The sequence below is a fragment of the Schistocerca piceifrons genome, chromosome 2, assembly GCF_021461385.2.
Source record: "Schistocerca piceifrons isolate TAMUIC-IGC-003096 chromosome 2, iqSchPice1.1, whole genome shotgun sequence".
In the NCBI taxonomy this organism is placed as follows: Eukaryota; Metazoa; Arthropoda; class Insecta; order Orthoptera; family Acrididae; genus Schistocerca; species Schistocerca piceifrons.
The window spans coordinates 39,869,438-39,884,971 of NC_060139.1; the positions used below are offsets into that span (position 1 = coordinate 39,869,438).

A 15,534-nucleotide genomic window follows, 5' to 3' on the forward strand; every position below is an offset into this window, starting at 1 on the left:
GCCTACAGCGCCGTCGCCTTCGGCCTCTGATGGCAGGAGGGTAGCCGACACATCAAGGCGTGGGTGGGACGCAGCACAACGCGGTGGTGGTGTAACGGTCAGCATGGTTGCTTCCCAAGCAGTTGATCCGGGTTCGATTCCCGGCCACCGCACGAAAGGTACTTTTTTCTTCTACGGGTATTCCACGTAACGAAACGCGATCTTCGAAACTGTGAACTGTCGCGGTACGAATAGTTTTCCTTCGCCCCTCGTCTCAGTCCGTGCTGCCAGGGCGCTAGTCTGCGGCTTTCGTTTCTCAGCATCGTGTGTCTCCATGTGTCGACTTGTCTCGACTTTGCTCGGCTGACGCGAAAGCTGACGCTTGGAAATGGGCATATATGTAGAGGGCAGGCGCGACAAACGACTGGGAGAGACCAAAAAACGACAAACACACGACAGAACCTTTCATTTTATTGTGGCCACAGATTCGCCCCTTAGTGTACCGAGAGGCAAGAGTGGCGTCAGCGTGCGGGACCGCATAATTATTGCTAAGCAACAACGAAGCCGAAGGAAAAATGCAAAATGAAAGAAGGCAACAGCACGTCGAGTTCCCAGCCGAGCACGCATCCATGTACTAACCACGGCCAACGATTCCTAACGCCGGTGAACAGACGAGAACCGCTGCACTACGCGCGGTGTGGCCGTTGGCGACAGTATCGCGCAACGTGTAGACACCTTACTTCTTGTGAAGATCGCTTGTTATTTACCTGGCAGTGTGTCGCTGGAGGAAGCATTGTCTTTTAGGGGAGAAAAATGAAATGGCACTTGGTGCGGTCGAATACGTGGCCTTTGTGTTCACAGCACGACGCTCTAACTTACTCAGCTATCGAGCTACGCAATGTGGCACGTCTGCAGTCCAATACCCGATCCACCGTCTCATCCACCTTTATTACTGCCCTGACACTCATTTACGCACATATCTGCTTTCGTTCACGTTTGCTCGCCTGATGCTTGGACCCCAAAAACCACAACCCAAAGATATCGCAAATGCCGTGAGAATAACCAAGACTCAGCAAACAAAAGAATGTTCGGCTACCGGGAATCGATTCCGGGCCTCGTGGCTGAAAGCCATGTCTCCTAACAGCTTTCCATTCTTTCAGGCCGCCAGACAATCAGACTTGCAAGGCAAGCACCATAGTCACTGCCGTTTCTCGTAGTATCTGTGGAACCTGTTCCCGCGTAATTTACTTGTTTTCCCGCATGTACGAAATTGGTAGTTTTGGAATATTTAAAATGCATTGTCAGATGTGGGGTTCGAACCCACGCTCCCCTTCGGGAACCAGAGCTTAAATCTGGCGCCTTAGACCGCTCGGCCAATCTGACGCGTGGGCGCCAAATCTCTTCCACCGTCGTTTCTCGGTATATCTCCAGAGCCTGACTGCGAAATTAGCGTGTTTTTTTCTTGTGTGAAGGAAATACGTTGGTTTTAGAGTATTTAAAACGAGTTGTCAGATGTGAGGTTGCACCCCACCCTCACTTTCGGGAACCACAGCTTAAACATGGTGCCTTACACCATTGTTTTCCGTCGCCATCTGTCTTGAGTGGAACGAGCAGAACTGTAGTTATCAATATTCACACTGACGCAGAGAAAACAAAAAACGACAGAAGAGGCCGTTCCCTAGCAACGGCTACGCTGTGCATTTCGCCCTCAGGGGAAGCTAATGATAGGCTCCAGGCGAGCATCAAACTAACCAACTTAATATTGTGATACTTAGGCGCTTTCTACTTCTGGATTGGCACACACATGCTGAATCGTCTCTGGATCATCAGTAAGTACGTCACATTAGATATTTGTTTTATCGCCCTGCTGTAAATTAAAGGGCAGTTTTTCAACGGCTGTCAGTTCTGCTTCTAGCTACGCTACATCGCCCTAGCAGCACCTACGCACTGCGATCAGATGTGCTCACCTCCGCCCTGGCGTTGAGCGCCTACAGCGCCGTCGCCTTCGGCCTCTGATGGCAGGAGGGTAGCCGACACATCAAGGCGTGGGTGGGACGCAGCACAACGCGGTGGTGGTGTAACGGTCAGCATGGTTGCTTCCCAAGCAGTTGATCCGGGTTCGATTCCCGGCCACCGCACGAAAGGTACTTTTTTCTTCTACGGGTATTCCACGTAACGAAACGCGATCTTCGAAACTGTGAACTGTCGCGGTACGAATAGTTTTCCTTCGCCCCTCGTCTCAGTCCGTGCTGCCAGGGCGCTAGTCTGCGGCTTTCGTTTCTCAGCATCGTGTGTCTCCATGTGTCGACTTGTCTCGACTTTGCTCGGCTGACGCGAAAGCTGACGCTTGGAAATGGGCATATATGTAGAGGGCAGGCGCGACAAACGACTGGGAGAGACCAAAAAACGACAAACACACGACAGAACCTTTCATTTTATTGTGGCCACAGATTCGCCCCTTAGTGTACCGAGAGGCAAGAGTGGCGTCAGCGTGCGGGACCGCATAATTATTGCTAAGCAACAACGAAGCCGAAGGAAAAATGCAAAATGAAAGAAGGCAACAGCACGTCGAGTTCCCAGCCGAGCACGCATCCATGTACTAACCACGGCCAACGATTCCTAACGCCGGTGAACAGACGAGAACCGCTGCACTACGCGCGGTGTGGCCGTTGGCGACAGTATCGCGCAACGTGTAGACACCTTACTTCTTGTGAAGATCGCTTGTTATTTACCTGGCAGTGTGTCGCTGGAGGAAGCATTGTCTTTTAGGGGAGAAAAATGAAATGGCACTTGGTGCGGTCGAATACGTGGCCTTTGTGTTCACAGCACGACGCTCTAACTTACTCAGCTATCGAGCTACGCAATGTGGCACGTCTGCAGTCCAATACCCGATCCACCGTCTCATCCACCTTTATTACTGCCCTGACACTCATTTACGCACATATCTGCTTTCGTTCACGTTTGCTCGCCTGATGCTTGGACCCCAAAAACCACAACCCAAAGATATCGCAAATGCCGTGAGAATAACCAAGACTCAGCAAACAAAAGAATGTTCGGCTACCGGGAATCGATTCCGGGCCTCGTGGCTGAAAGCCATGTCTCCTAACAGCTTTCCATTCTTTCAGGCCGCCAGACAATCAGACTTGCAAGGCAAGCACCATAGTCACTGCCGTTTCTCGTAGTATCTGTGGAACCTGTTCCCGCGTAATTTACTTGTTTTCCCGCATGTACGAAATTGGTAGTTTTGGAATATTTAAAATGCATTGTCAGATGTGGGGTTCGAACCCACGCTCCCCTTCGGGAACCAGAGCTTAAATCTGGCGCCTTAGACCGCTCGGCCAATCTGACGCGTGGGCGCCAAATCTCTTCCACCGTCGTTTCTCGGTATATCTCCAGAGCCTGACTGCGAAATTAGCGTGTTTTTTTCTTGTGTGAAGGAAATACGTTGGTTTTAGAGTATTTAAAACGAGTTGTCAGATGTGAGGTTGCACCCCACCCTCACTTTCGGGAACCACAGCTTAAACATGGTGCCTTACACCATTGTTTTCCGTCGCCATCTGTCTTGAGTGGAACGAGCAGAACTGTAGTTATCAATATTCACACTGACGCAGAGAAAACAAAAAACGACAGAAGAGGCCGTTCCCTAGCAACGGCTACGCTGTGCATTTCGCCCTCAGGGGAAGCTAATGATAGGCTCCAGGCGAGCATCAAACTAACCAACTTAATATTGTGATACTTAGGCGCTTTCTACTTCTGGATTGGCACACACATGCTGAATCGTCTCTGGATCATCAGTAAGTACGTCACATTAGATATTTGTTTTATCGCCCTGCTGTAAATTAAAGGGCAGTTTTTCAACGGCTGTCAGTTCTGCTTCTAGCTACGCTACATCGCCCTAGCAGCACCTACGCACTGCGATCAGATGTGCTCACCTCCGCCCTGGCGTTGAGCGCCTACAGCGCCGTCGCCTTCGGCCTCTGATGGCAGGAGGGTAGCCGACACATCAAGGCGTGGGTGGGACGCAGCACAACGCGGTGGTGGTGTAACGGTCAGCATGGTTGCTTCCCAAGCAGTTGATCCGGGTTCGATTCCCGGCCACCGCACGAAAGGTACTTTTTTCTTCTACGGGTATTCCACGTAACGAAACGCGATCTTCGAAACTGTGAACTGTCGCGGTACGAATAGTTTTCCTTCGCCCCTCGTCTCAGTCCGTGCTGCCAGGGCGCTAGTCTGCGGCTTTCGTTTCTCAGCATCGTGTGTCTCCATGTGTCGACTTGTCTCGACTTTGCTCGGCTGACGCGAAAGCTGACGCTTGGAAATGGGCATATATGTAGAGGGCAGGCGCGACAAACGACTGGGAGAGACCAAAAAACGACAAACACACGACAGAACCTTTCATTTTATTGTGGCCACAGATTCGCCCCTTAGTGTACCGAGAGGCAAGAGTGGCGTCAGCGTGCGGGACCGCATAATTATTGCTAAGCAACAACGAAGCCGAAGGAAAAATGCAAAATGAAAGAAGGCAACAGCACGTCGAGTTCCCAGCCGAGCACGCATCCATGTACTAACCACGGCCAACGATTCCTAACGCCGGTGAACAGACGAGAACCGCTGCACTACGCGCGGTGTGGCCGTTGGCGACAGTATCGCGCAACGTGTAGACACCTTACTTCTTGTGAAGATCGCTTGTTATTTACCTGGCAGTGTGTCGCTGGAGGAAGCATTGTCTTTTAGGGGAAAAAATGAAATGGCACTTGGTGCGGTCGAATACGTGGCCTTTGTGTTCACAGCACGACGCTCTAACTTACTCAGCTATCGAGCTACGCATTGTGGCACGTCTGCAGTCCAATACCCGATCCACCGTCTCATCCACCTTTATTACTGCCCTGACACTCATTTACGCACATATCTGCTTTCGTTCACGTTTGCTCGCCTGATGCTTGGACCCCAAAAACCACAACCCAAAGATATCGTAAATGCCGTGAGAATAACCAAGACTCAGCAAACAAAAGAATGTTCGGCTACCGGGAATCGATTCCGGGCCTCGTGGCTGAAAGCCATGTCTCCTAACAGCTTTCCATTCTTTCAGGCCGCCAGACAATCAGACTTGCAAGGCAAGCACCATAGTCACTGCCGTTTCTCGTAGTATCTGTGGAACCTGTTCCCGCGTAATTTACTTGTTTTCCCGCATGTACGAAATTGGTAGTTTTGGAATATTTAAAATGCATTGTCAGATGTGGGGTTCGAACCCACGCTCCCCTCCGGGAACCAGAGCTTAAATCTGGCGCCGTAGACCGCTCGGCCAATCTGACGCGTGGGCGCCAAATCTCTTCCACCGTCGTTTCTCGGTATATCTCCAGAGCCTGACTGCGAAATTAGCGTGTTTTTTTCTTGTGTGAAGGAAATACGTTGGTTTTAGAGTATTTAAAACGAGTTGTCAGATGTGAGGTTGCACCCCACCCTCACTTTCGGGAACCACAGCTTAAACATGGTGCCTTACACCATTGTTTTCCGTCGCCATCTGTCTTGAGTGGAACGAGCAGAACTGTAGTTATCAATATTCACACTGACGCAGAGAAAACAAAAAACGACAGAAGAGGCCGTTCCCTAGCAACGGCTACGCTGTGCATTTCGCCCTCAGGGGAAGCTAATGATAGGCTCCAGGCGAGCATCAAACTAACCAACTTAATATTGTGATACTTAGGCGCTTTCTACTTCTGGATTGGCACACACATGCTGAATCGTCTCTGGATCATCAGTAAGTACGTCACATTAGATATTTGTTTTATCGCCCTGCTGTAAATTAAAGGGCAGTTTTTCAACGGCTGTCAGTTCTGCTTCTAGCTACGCTACATCGCCCTAGCAGCACCTACGCACTGCGATCAGATGTGCTCACCTCCGCCCTGGCGTTGAGCGCCTACAGCGCCGTCGCCTTCGGCCTCTGATGGCAGGAGGGTAGCCGACACATCAAGGCGTGGGTGGGACGCAGCACAACGCGGTGGTGGTGTAACGGTCAGCATGGTTGCTTCCCAAGCAGTTGATCCGGGTTCGATTCCCGGCCACCGCACGAAAGGTACTTTTTTCTTCTACGGGTATTCCACGTAACGAAACGCGATCTTCGAAACTGTGAACTGTCGCGGTACGAATAGTTTTCCTTCGCCCCTCGTCTCAGTCCGTGCTGCCAGGGCGCTAGTCTGCGGCTTTCGTTTCTCAGCATCGTGTGTCTCCATGTGTCGACTTGTCTCGACTTTGCTCGGCTGACGCGAAAGCTGACGCTTGGAAATGGGCATATATGTAGAGGGCAGGCGCGACAAACGACTGGGAGAGACCAAAAAACGACAAACACACGACAGAACCTTTCATTTTATTGTGGCCACAGATTCGCCCCTTAGTGTACCGAGAGGCAAGAGTGGCGTCAGCGTGCGGGACCGCATAATTATTGCTAAGCAACAACGAAGCCGAAGGAAAAATGCAAAATGAAAGAAGGCAACAGCACGTCGAGTTCCCAGCCGAGCACGCATCCATGTACTAACCACGGCCAACGATTCCTAACGCCGGTGAACAGACGAGAACCGCTGCACTACGCGCGGTGTGGCCGTTGGCGACAGTATCGCGCAACGTGTAGACACCTTACTTCTTGTGAAGATCGCTTGTTATTTACCTGGCAGTGTGTCGCTGGAGGAAGCATTGTCTTTTAGGGGAGAAAAATGAAATGGCACTTGGTGCGGTCGAATACGTGGCCTTTGTGTTCACAGCACGACGCTCTAACTTACTCAGCTATCGAGCTACGCAATGTGGCACGTCTGCAGTCCAATACCCGATCCACCGTCTCATCCACCTTTATTACTGCCCTGACACTCATTTACGCACATATCTGCTTTCGTTCACGTTTGCTCGCCTGATGCTTGGACCCCAAAAACCACAACCCAAAGATATCGCAAATGCCGTGAGAATAACCAAGACTCAGCAAACAAAAGAATGTTCGGCTACCGGGAATCGATTCCGGGCCTCGTGGCTGAAAGCCATGTCTCCTAACAGCTTTCCATTCTTTCAGGCCGCCAGACAATCAGACTTGCAAGGCAAGCACCATAGTCACTGCCGTTTCTCGTAGTATCTGTGGAACCTGTTCCCGCGTAATTTACTTGTTTTCCCGCATGTACGAAATTGGTAGTTTTGGAATATTTAAAATGCATTGTCAGATGTGGGGTTCGAACCCACGCTCCCCTTCGGGAACCAGAGCTTAAATCTGGCGCCGTAGACCGCTCGGCCAATCTGACGCGTGGGCGCCAAATCTCTTCCACCGTCGTTTCTCGGTATATCTCCAGAGCCTGACTGCGAAATTAGCGTGTTTTTTTCTTGTGTGAAGGAAATACGTTGGTTTTAGAGTATTTAAAACGAGTTGTCAGATGTGAGGTTGCACCCCACCCTCACTTTCGGGAACCACAGCTTAAACATGGTGCCTTACACCATTGTTTTCCGTCGCCATCTGTCTTGAGTGGAACGAGCAGAACTGTAGTTATCAATATTCACACTGACGCAGAGAAAACAAAAAACGACAGAAGAGGCCGTTCCCTAGCAACGGCTACGCTGTGCATTTCGCCCTCAGGGGAAGCTAATGATAGGCTCCAGGCGAGCATCAAACTAACCAACTTAATATTGTGATACTTAGGCGCTTTCTACTTCTGGATTGGCACACACATGCTGAATCGTCTCTGGATCATCAGTAAGTACGTCACATTAGATATTTGTTTTATCGCCCTGCTGTAAATTAAAGGGCAGTTTTTCAACGGCTGTCAGTTCTGCTTCTAGCTACGCTACATCGCCCTAGCAGCACCTACGCACTGCGATCAGATGTGCTCACCTCCGCCCTGGCGTTGAGCGCCTACAGCGCCGTCGCCTTCGGCCTCTGATGGCAGGAGGGTAGCCGACACATCAAGGCGTGGGTGGGACGCAGCACAACGCGGTGGTGGTGTAACGGTCAGCATGGTTGCTTCCCAAGCAGTTGATCCGGGTTCGATTCCCGGCCACCGCACGAAAGGTACTTTTTTCTTCTACGGGTATTCCACGTAACGAAACGCGATCTTCGAAACTGTGAACTGTCGCGGTACGAATAGTTTTCCTTCGCCCCTCGTCTCAGTCCGTGCTGCCAGGGCGCTAGTCTGCGGCTTTCGTTTCTCAGCATCGTGTGTCTCCATGTGTCGACTTGTCTCGACTTTGCTCGGCTGACGCGAAAGCTGACGCTTGGAAATGGGCATATATGTAGAGGGCAGGCGCGACAAACGACTGGGAGAGACCAAAAAACGACAAACACACGACAGAACCTTTCATTTTATTGTGGCCACAGATTCGCCCCTTAGTGTACCGAGAGGCAAGAGTGGCGTCAGCGTGCGGGACCGCATAATTATTGCTAAGCAACAACGAAGCCGAAGGAAAAATGCAAAATGAAAGAAGGCAACAGCACGTCGAGTTCCCAGCCGAGCACGCATCCATGTACTAACCACGGCCAACGATTCCTAACGCCGGTGAACAGACGAGAACCGCTGCACTACGCGCGGTGTGGCCGTTGGCGACAGTATCGCGCAACGTGTAGACACCTTACTTCTTGTGAAGATCGCTTGTTATTTACCTGGCAGTGTGTCGCTGGAGGAAGCATTGTCTTTTAGGGGAGAAAAATGAAATGGCACTTGGTGCGGTCGAATACGTGGCCTTTGTGTTCACAGCACGAAGCTCTAACTTACTCAGCTATCGAGCTACGCATTGTGGCACGTCTGCAGTCCAATACCCGATCCACCGTCTCATCCACCTTTATTACTGCCCTGACACTCATTTACGCACATATCTGCTTTCGTTCACGTTTGCTCGCCTGATGCTTGGACCCCAAAAACCACAACCCAAAGATATCGTAAATGCCGTGAGAATAACCAAGACTCAGCAAACAAAAGAATGTTCGGCTACCGGGAATCGATTCCGGGCCTCGTGGCTGAAAGCCATGTCTCCTAACAGCTTTCCATTCTTTCAGGCCGCCAGACAATCAGACTTGCAAGGCAAGCACCATAGTCACTGCCGTTTCTCGTAGTATCTGTGGAACCTGTTCCCGCGTAATTTACTTGTTTTCCCGCATGTACGAAATTGGTAGTTTTGGAATATTTAAAATGCATTGTCAGATGTGGGGTTCGAACCCACGCTCCCCTCCGGGAACCAGAGCTTAAATCTGGCGCCGTAGACCGCTCGGCCAATCTGACGCGTGGGCGCCAAATCTCTTCCACCGTCGTTTCTCGGTATATCTCCAGAGCCTGACTGCGAAATTAGCGTGTTTTTTTCTTGTGTGAAGGAAATACGTTGGTTTTAGAGTATTTAAAACGAGTTGTCAGATGTGAGGTTGCACCCCACCCTCACTTTCGGGAACCACAGCTTAAACATGGTGCCTTACACCATTGTTTTCCGTCGCCATCTGTCTTGAGTGGAACGAGCAGAACTGTAGTTATCAATATTCACACTGACGCAGAGAAAACAAAAAACGACAGAAGAGGCCGTTCCCTAGCAACGGCTACGCTGTGCATTTCGCCCTCAGGGGAAGCTAATGATAGGCTCCAGGCGAGCATCAAACTAACCAACTTAATATTGTGATACTTAGGCGCTTTCTACTTCTGGATTGGCACACACATGCTGAATCGTCTCTGGATCATCAGTAAGTACGTCACATTAGATATTTGTTTTATCGCCCTGCTGTAAATTAAAGGGCAGTTTTTCAACGGCTGTCAGTTCTGCTTCTAGCTACGCTACATCGCCCTAGCAGCACCTACGCACTGCGATCAGATGTGCTCACCTCCGCCCTGGCGTTGAGCGCCTACAGCGCCGTCGCCTTCGGCCTCTGATGGCAGGAGGGTAGCCGACACATCAAGGCGTGGGTGGGACGCAGCACAACGCGGTGGTGGTGTAACGGTCAGCATGGTTGCTTCCCAAGCAGTTGATCCGGGTTCGATTCCCGGCCACCGCACGAAAGGTACTTTTTTCTTCTACGGGTATTCCACGTAACGAAACGCGATCTTCGAAACTGTGAACTGTCGCGGTACGAATAGTTTTCCTTCGCCCCTCGTCTCAGTCCGTGCTGCCAGGGCGCTAGTCTGCGGCTTTCGTTTCTCAGCATCGTGTGTCTCCATGTGTCGACTTGTCTCGACTTTGCTCGGCTGACGCGAAAGCTGACGCTTGGAAATGGGCATATATGTAGAGGGCAGGCGCGACAAACGACTGGGAGAGACCAAAAAACGACAAACACACGACAGAACCTTTCATTTTATTGTGGCCACAGATTCGCCCCTTAGTGTACCGAGAGGCAAGAGTGGCGTCAGCGTGCGGGACCGCATAATTATTGCTAAGCAACAACGAAGCCGAAGGAAAAATGCAAAATGAAAGAAGGCAACAGCACGTCGAGTTCCCAGCCGAGCACGCATCCATGTACTAACCACGGCCAACGATTCCTAACGCCGGTGAACAGACGAGAACCGCTGCACTACGCGCGGTGTGGCCGTTGGCGACAGTATCGCGCAACGTGTAGACACCTTACTTCTTGTGAAGATCGCTTGTTATTTACCTGGCAGTGTGTCGCTGGAGGAAGCATTGTCTTTTAGGGGAGAAAAATGAAATGGCACTTGGTGCGGTCGAATACGTGGCCTTTGTGTTCACAGCACGACGCTCTAACTTACTCAGCTATCGAGCTACGCAATGTGGCACGTCTGCAGTCCAATACCCGATCCACCGTCTCATCCACCTTTATTACTGCCCTGACACTCATTTACGCACATATCTGCTTTCGTTCACGTTTGCTCGCCTGATGCTTGGACCCCAAAAACCACAACCCAAAGATATCGCAAATGCCGTGAGAATAACCAAGACTCAGCAAACAAAAGAATGTTCGGCTACCGGGAATCGATTCCGGGCCTCGTGGCTGAAAGCCATGTCTCCTAACAGCTTTCCATTCTTTCAGGCCGCCAGACAATCAGACTTGCAAGGCAAGCACCATAGTCACTGCCGTTTCTCGTAGTATCTGTGGAACCTGTTCCCGCGTAATTTACTTGTTTTCCCGCATGTACGAAATTGGTAGTTTTGGAATATTTAAAATGCATTGTCAGATGTGGGGTTCGAACCCACGCTCCCCTTCGGGAACCAGAGCTTAAATCTGGCGCCTTAGACCGCTCGGCCAATCTGACGCGTGGGCGCCAAATCTCTTCCACCGTCGTTTCTCGGTATATCTCCAGAGCCTGACTGCGAAATTAGCGTGTTTTTTTCTTGTGTGAAGGAAATACGTTGCTTTTAGAGTATTTAAAACGAGTTGTCAGATGTGAGGTTGCACCCCACCCTCACTTTCGGGAACCACAGCTTAAACATGGTGCCTTACACCATTGTTTTCCGTCGCCATCTGTCTTGAGTGGAACGAGCAGAACTGTAGTTATCAATATTCACACTGACGCAGAGAAAACAAAAAACGACAGAAGAGGCCGTTCCCTAGCAACGGCTACGCTGTGCATTTCGCCCTCAGGGGAAGCTAATGATAGGCTCCAGGCGAGCATCAAACTAACCAACTTAATATTGTGATACTTAGGCGCTTTCTACTTCTGGATTGGCACACACATGCTGAATCGTCTCTGGATCATCAGTAAGTACGTCACATTAGATATTTGTTTTATCGCCCTGCTGTAAATTAAAGGGCAGTTTTTCAACGGGTGTCAGTTCTGCTTCTAGCTACGCTACATCGCCCTAGCAGCACCTACGCACTGCGATCAGATGTGCTCACCTCCGCCCTGGCGTTGAGCGCCTACAGCGCCGTCGCCTTCGGCCTCTGATGGCAGGAGGGTAGCCGACACATCAAGGCGTGGGTGGGACGCAGCACAACGCGGTGGTGGTGTAACGGTCAGCATGGTTGCTTCCCAAGCAGTTGATCCGGGTTCGATTCCCGGCCACCGCACGAAAGGTACTTTTTTCTTCTACGGGTATTCCACGTAACGAAACGCGATCTTCGAAACTGTGAACTGTCGCGGTACGAATAGTTTTCCTTCGCCCCTCGTCTCAGTCCGTGCTGCCAGGGCGCTAGTCTGCGGCTTTCGTTTCTCAGCATCGTGTGTCTCCATGTGTCGACTTGTCTCGACTTTGCTCGGCTGACGCGAAAGCTGACGCTTGGAAATGGGCATATATGTAGAGGGCAGGCGCGACAAACGACTGGGAGAGACCAAAAAACGACAAACACACGACAGAACCTTTCATTTTATTGTGGCCACAGATTCGCCCCTTAGTGTACCGAGAGGCAAGAGTGGCGTCAGCGTGCGGGACCGCATAATTATTGCTAAGCAACAACGAAGCCGAAGGAAAAATGCAAAATGAAAGAAGGCAACAGCACGTCGAGTTCCCAGCCGAGCACGCATCCATGTACTAACCACGGCCAACGATTCCTAACGCCGGTGAACAGACGAGAACCGCTGCACTACGCGCGGTGTGGCCGTTGGCGACAGTATCGCGCAACGTGTAGACACCTTACTTCTTGTGAAGATCGCTTGTTATTTACCTGGCAGTGTGTCGCTGGAGGAAGCATTGTCTTTTAGGGGAGAAAAATGAAATGGCACTTGGTGCGGTCGAATACGTGGCCTTTGTGTTCACAGCACGACGCTCTAACTTACTCAGCTATCGAGCTACGCATTGTGGCACGTCTGCAGTCCAATACCCGATCCACCGTCTCATCCACCTTTATTACTGCCCTGACACTCATTTACGCACATATCTGCTTTCGTTCACGTTTGCTCGCCTGATGCTTGGACCCCAAAAACCACAACCCAAAGATATCGTAAATGCCGTGAGAATAACCAAGACTCAGCAAACAAAAGAATGTTCGGCTACCGGGAATCGATTCCGGGCCTCGTGGCTGAAAGCCATGTCTCCTAACAGCTTTCCATTCTTTCAGGCCGCCAGACAATCAGACTTGCAAGGCAAGCACCATAGTCACTGCCGTTTCTCGTAGTATCTGTGGAACCTGTTCCCGCGTAATTTACTTGTTTTCCCGCATGTACGAAATTGGTAGTTTTGGAATATTTAAAATGCATTGTCAGATGTGGGGTTCGAACCCACGCTCCCCTCCGGGAACCAGAGCTTAAATCTGGCGCCGTAGACCGCTCGGCCAATCTGACGCGTGGGCGCCAAATCTCTTCCACCGTCGTTTCTCGGTATATCTCCAGAGCCTGACTGCGAAATTAGCGTGTTTTTTTCTTGTGTGAAGGAAATACGTTGGTTTTAGAGTATTTAAAACGAGTTGTCAGATGTGAGGTTGCACCCCACCCTCACTTTCGGGAACCACAGCTTAAACATGGTGCCTTACACCATTGTTTTCCGTCGCCATCTGTCTTGAGTGGAACGAGCAGAACTGTAGTTATCAATATTCACACTGACGCAGAGAAAACAAAAAACGACAGAAGAGGCCGTTCCCTAGCAACGGCTACGCTGTGCATTTCGCCCTCAGGGGAAGCTAATGATAGGCTCCAGGCGAGCATCAAACTAACCAACTTAATATTGTGATACTTAGGCGCTTTCTACTTCTGGATTGGCACACACATGCTGAATCGTCTCTGGATCATCAGTAAGTACGTCACATTAGATATTTGTTTTATCGCCCTGCTGTAAATTAAAGGGCAGTTTTTCAACGGCTGTCAGTTCTGCTTCTAGCTACGCTACATCGCCCTAGCAGCACCTACGCACTGCGATCAGATGTGCTCACCTCCGCCCTGGCGTTGAGCGCCTACAGCGCCGTCGCCTTCGGCCTCTGATGGCAGGAGGGTAGCCGACACATCAAGGCGTGGGTGGGACGCAGCACAACGCGGTGGTGGTGTAACGGTCAGCATGGTTGCTTCCCAAGCAGTTGATCCGGGTTCGATTCCCGGCCACCGCACGAAAGGTACTTTTTTCTTCTACGGGTATTCCACGTAACGAAACGCGATCTTCGAAACTGTGAACTGTCGCGGTACGAATAGTTTTCCTTCGCCCCTCGTCTCAGTCCGTGCTGCCAGGGCGCTAGTCTGCGGCTTTCGTTTCTCAGCATCGTGTGTCTCCATGTGTCGACTTGTCTCGACTTTGCTCGGCTGACGCGAAAGCTGACGCTTGGAAATGGGCATATATGTAGAGGGCAGGCGCGACAAACGACTGGGAGAGACCAAAAAACGACAAACACACGACAGAACCTTTCATTTTATTGTGGCCACAGATTCGCCCCTTAGTGTACCGAGAGGCAATAGTGGCGTCAGCGTGCGGGACCGCATAATTATTGCTAAGCAACAACGAAGCCGAAGGAAAAATGCAAAATGAAAGAAGGCAACAGCACGTCGAGTTCCCAGCCGAGCACGCATCCATGTACTAACCACGGCCAACGATTCCTAACGCCGGTGAACAGACGAGAACCGCTGCACTACGCGCGGTGTGGCCGTTGGCGACAGTATCGCGCAACGTGTAGACACCTTACTTCTTGTGAAGATCGCTTGTTATTTACCTGGCAGTGTGTCGCTGGAGGAAGCATTGTCTTTTAGGGGAGAAAAATGAAATGGCACTTGGTGCGGTCGAATACGTGGCCTTTGTGTTCACAGCACGACGCTCTAACTTACTCAGCTATCGAGCTACGCAATGTGGCACGTCTGCAGTCCAATACCCGATCCACCGTCTCATCCACCTTTATTACTGCCCTGACACTCATTTACGCACATATCTGCTTTCGTTCACGTTTGCTCGCCTGATGCTTGGACCCCAAAATCCACAACCCAAAGATATCGTAAATGCCGTGAGAATAACCAAGACTCAGCAAACAAAAGAATGTTCGGCTACCGGGAATCGATTCCGGGCCTCGTGGCTGAAAGCCATGTCTCCTAACAGCTTTCCATTCTTTCAGGCCGCCAGACAATCAGACTTGCAAGGCAAGCACCATAGTCACTGCCGTTTCTCGTAGTATCTGTGGAACCTGTTCCCGCGTAATTCACTTGTTTTCCCGCATGTACGAAATTGGTAGTTTTGGAATATTTAAAATGCATTGTCAGATGTGGGGTTCGAACCCACGCTCCCCTTCGGGAACCAGAGCTTAAATCTGGCGCCTTAGACCGCTCGGCCAATCTGACGCGTGGGCGCCAAATCTCTTCCACCGTCGTTTCTCGGTATATCTCCAGAGCCTGACTGCGAAATTAGCGTGTTTTTTTCTTGTGTGAAGGAAATACGTTGGTTTTAGAGTATTTAAAACGAGTTGTCAGATGTGAGGTTGCACCCCACCCTCACTTTCGGGAACCACAGCTTAAACATGGTGCCTTACACCATTGTTTTCCGTCGCCATCTGTCTTGAGTGGAACGAGCAGAACTGTAGATATCAATATTCACACTGACGCAGAGAAAACAAAAAACGACAGAAGAGGCCGTTCCCTAGCAACGGCTACGCTGTGCATTTCGCCCTCAGGGGAAGCTAATGATAGGCTCCAGGCGAGCATCAAACTAACCAACTTAATATTGTGATACTTAGGCGCTTTCTACTTCTGGATTGGCACA

At 50.7% G+C, this 15,534-nt stretch overlaps 16 non-coding genes across 16 annotated transcripts; 8 read left to right on the forward strand and 8 right to left on the reverse strand.

Annotated features, from left to right (window-relative positions):
* Positions 1–80: 80 nt before the first annotated feature.
* On the forward strand, positions 81–152 carry Trnag-ccc. The gene has a single exon. It is a non-coding gene; the product is annotated as a tRNA-Gly (tRNA).
* A 1,126-nt stretch (positions 153–1,278) lies between these two features.
* Positions 1,279–1,362, reverse strand: Trnal-uaa. Its single transcript has one exon. It is a non-coding gene; the product is annotated as a tRNA-Leu (tRNA).
* Positions 1,363–2,045: 683 nt separating this feature from the next.
* Positions 2,046–2,117, forward strand: Trnag-ccc. Its single transcript has one exon. It is a non-coding gene; the product is annotated as a tRNA-Gly (tRNA).
* A 1,126-nt stretch (positions 2,118–3,243) lies between these two features.
* Trnal-uaa lies at positions 3,244–3,327 on the reverse strand. The gene has a single exon. It is a non-coding gene; the product is annotated as a tRNA-Leu (tRNA).
* Positions 3,328–4,010: 683 nt separating this feature from the next.
* On the forward strand, positions 4,011–4,082 carry Trnag-ccc. The gene has a single exon. It is a non-coding gene; the product is annotated as a tRNA-Gly (tRNA).
* A 1,125-nt stretch (positions 4,083–5,207) lies between these two features.
* Positions 5,208–5,291, reverse strand: Trnal-uaa. The gene has a single exon. It is a non-coding gene; the product is annotated as a tRNA-Leu (tRNA).
* A 683-nt stretch (positions 5,292–5,974) lies between these two features.
* On the forward strand, positions 5,975–6,046 carry Trnag-ccc. The gene has a single exon. It is a non-coding gene; the product is annotated as a tRNA-Gly (tRNA).
* Positions 6,047–7,172: 1,126 nt separating this feature from the next.
* Trnal-uaa lies at positions 7,173–7,256 on the reverse strand. Its single transcript has one exon. It is a non-coding gene; the product is annotated as a tRNA-Leu (tRNA).
* Positions 7,257–7,939: 683 nt separating this feature from the next.
* Positions 7,940–8,011, forward strand: Trnag-ccc. Its single transcript has one exon. It is a non-coding gene; the product is annotated as a tRNA-Gly (tRNA).
* Positions 8,012–9,137: 1,126 nt separating this feature from the next.
* On the reverse strand, positions 9,138–9,221 carry Trnal-uaa. Its single transcript has one exon. It is a non-coding gene; the product is annotated as a tRNA-Leu (tRNA).
* A 683-nt stretch (positions 9,222–9,904) lies between these two features.
* Trnag-ccc lies at positions 9,905–9,976 on the forward strand. The gene has a single exon. It is a non-coding gene; the product is annotated as a tRNA-Gly (tRNA).
* Positions 9,977–11,102: 1,126 nt separating this feature from the next.
* On the reverse strand, positions 11,103–11,186 carry Trnal-uaa. The gene has a single exon. It is a non-coding gene; the product is annotated as a tRNA-Leu (tRNA).
* A 683-nt stretch (positions 11,187–11,869) lies between these two features.
* On the forward strand, positions 11,870–11,941 carry Trnag-ccc. Its single transcript has one exon. It is a non-coding gene; the product is annotated as a tRNA-Gly (tRNA).
* A 1,126-nt stretch (positions 11,942–13,067) lies between these two features.
* Trnal-uaa lies at positions 13,068–13,151 on the reverse strand. The gene has a single exon. It is a non-coding gene; the product is annotated as a tRNA-Leu (tRNA).
* Positions 13,152–13,834: 683 nt separating this feature from the next.
* Positions 13,835–13,906, forward strand: Trnag-ccc. Its single transcript has one exon. It is a non-coding gene; the product is annotated as a tRNA-Gly (tRNA).
* A 1,126-nt stretch (positions 13,907–15,032) lies between these two features.
* Trnal-uaa lies at positions 15,033–15,116 on the reverse strand. The gene has a single exon. It is a non-coding gene; the product is annotated as a tRNA-Leu (tRNA).
* Between the last annotated feature and the right edge of the window lie 418 nt (positions 15,117–15,534).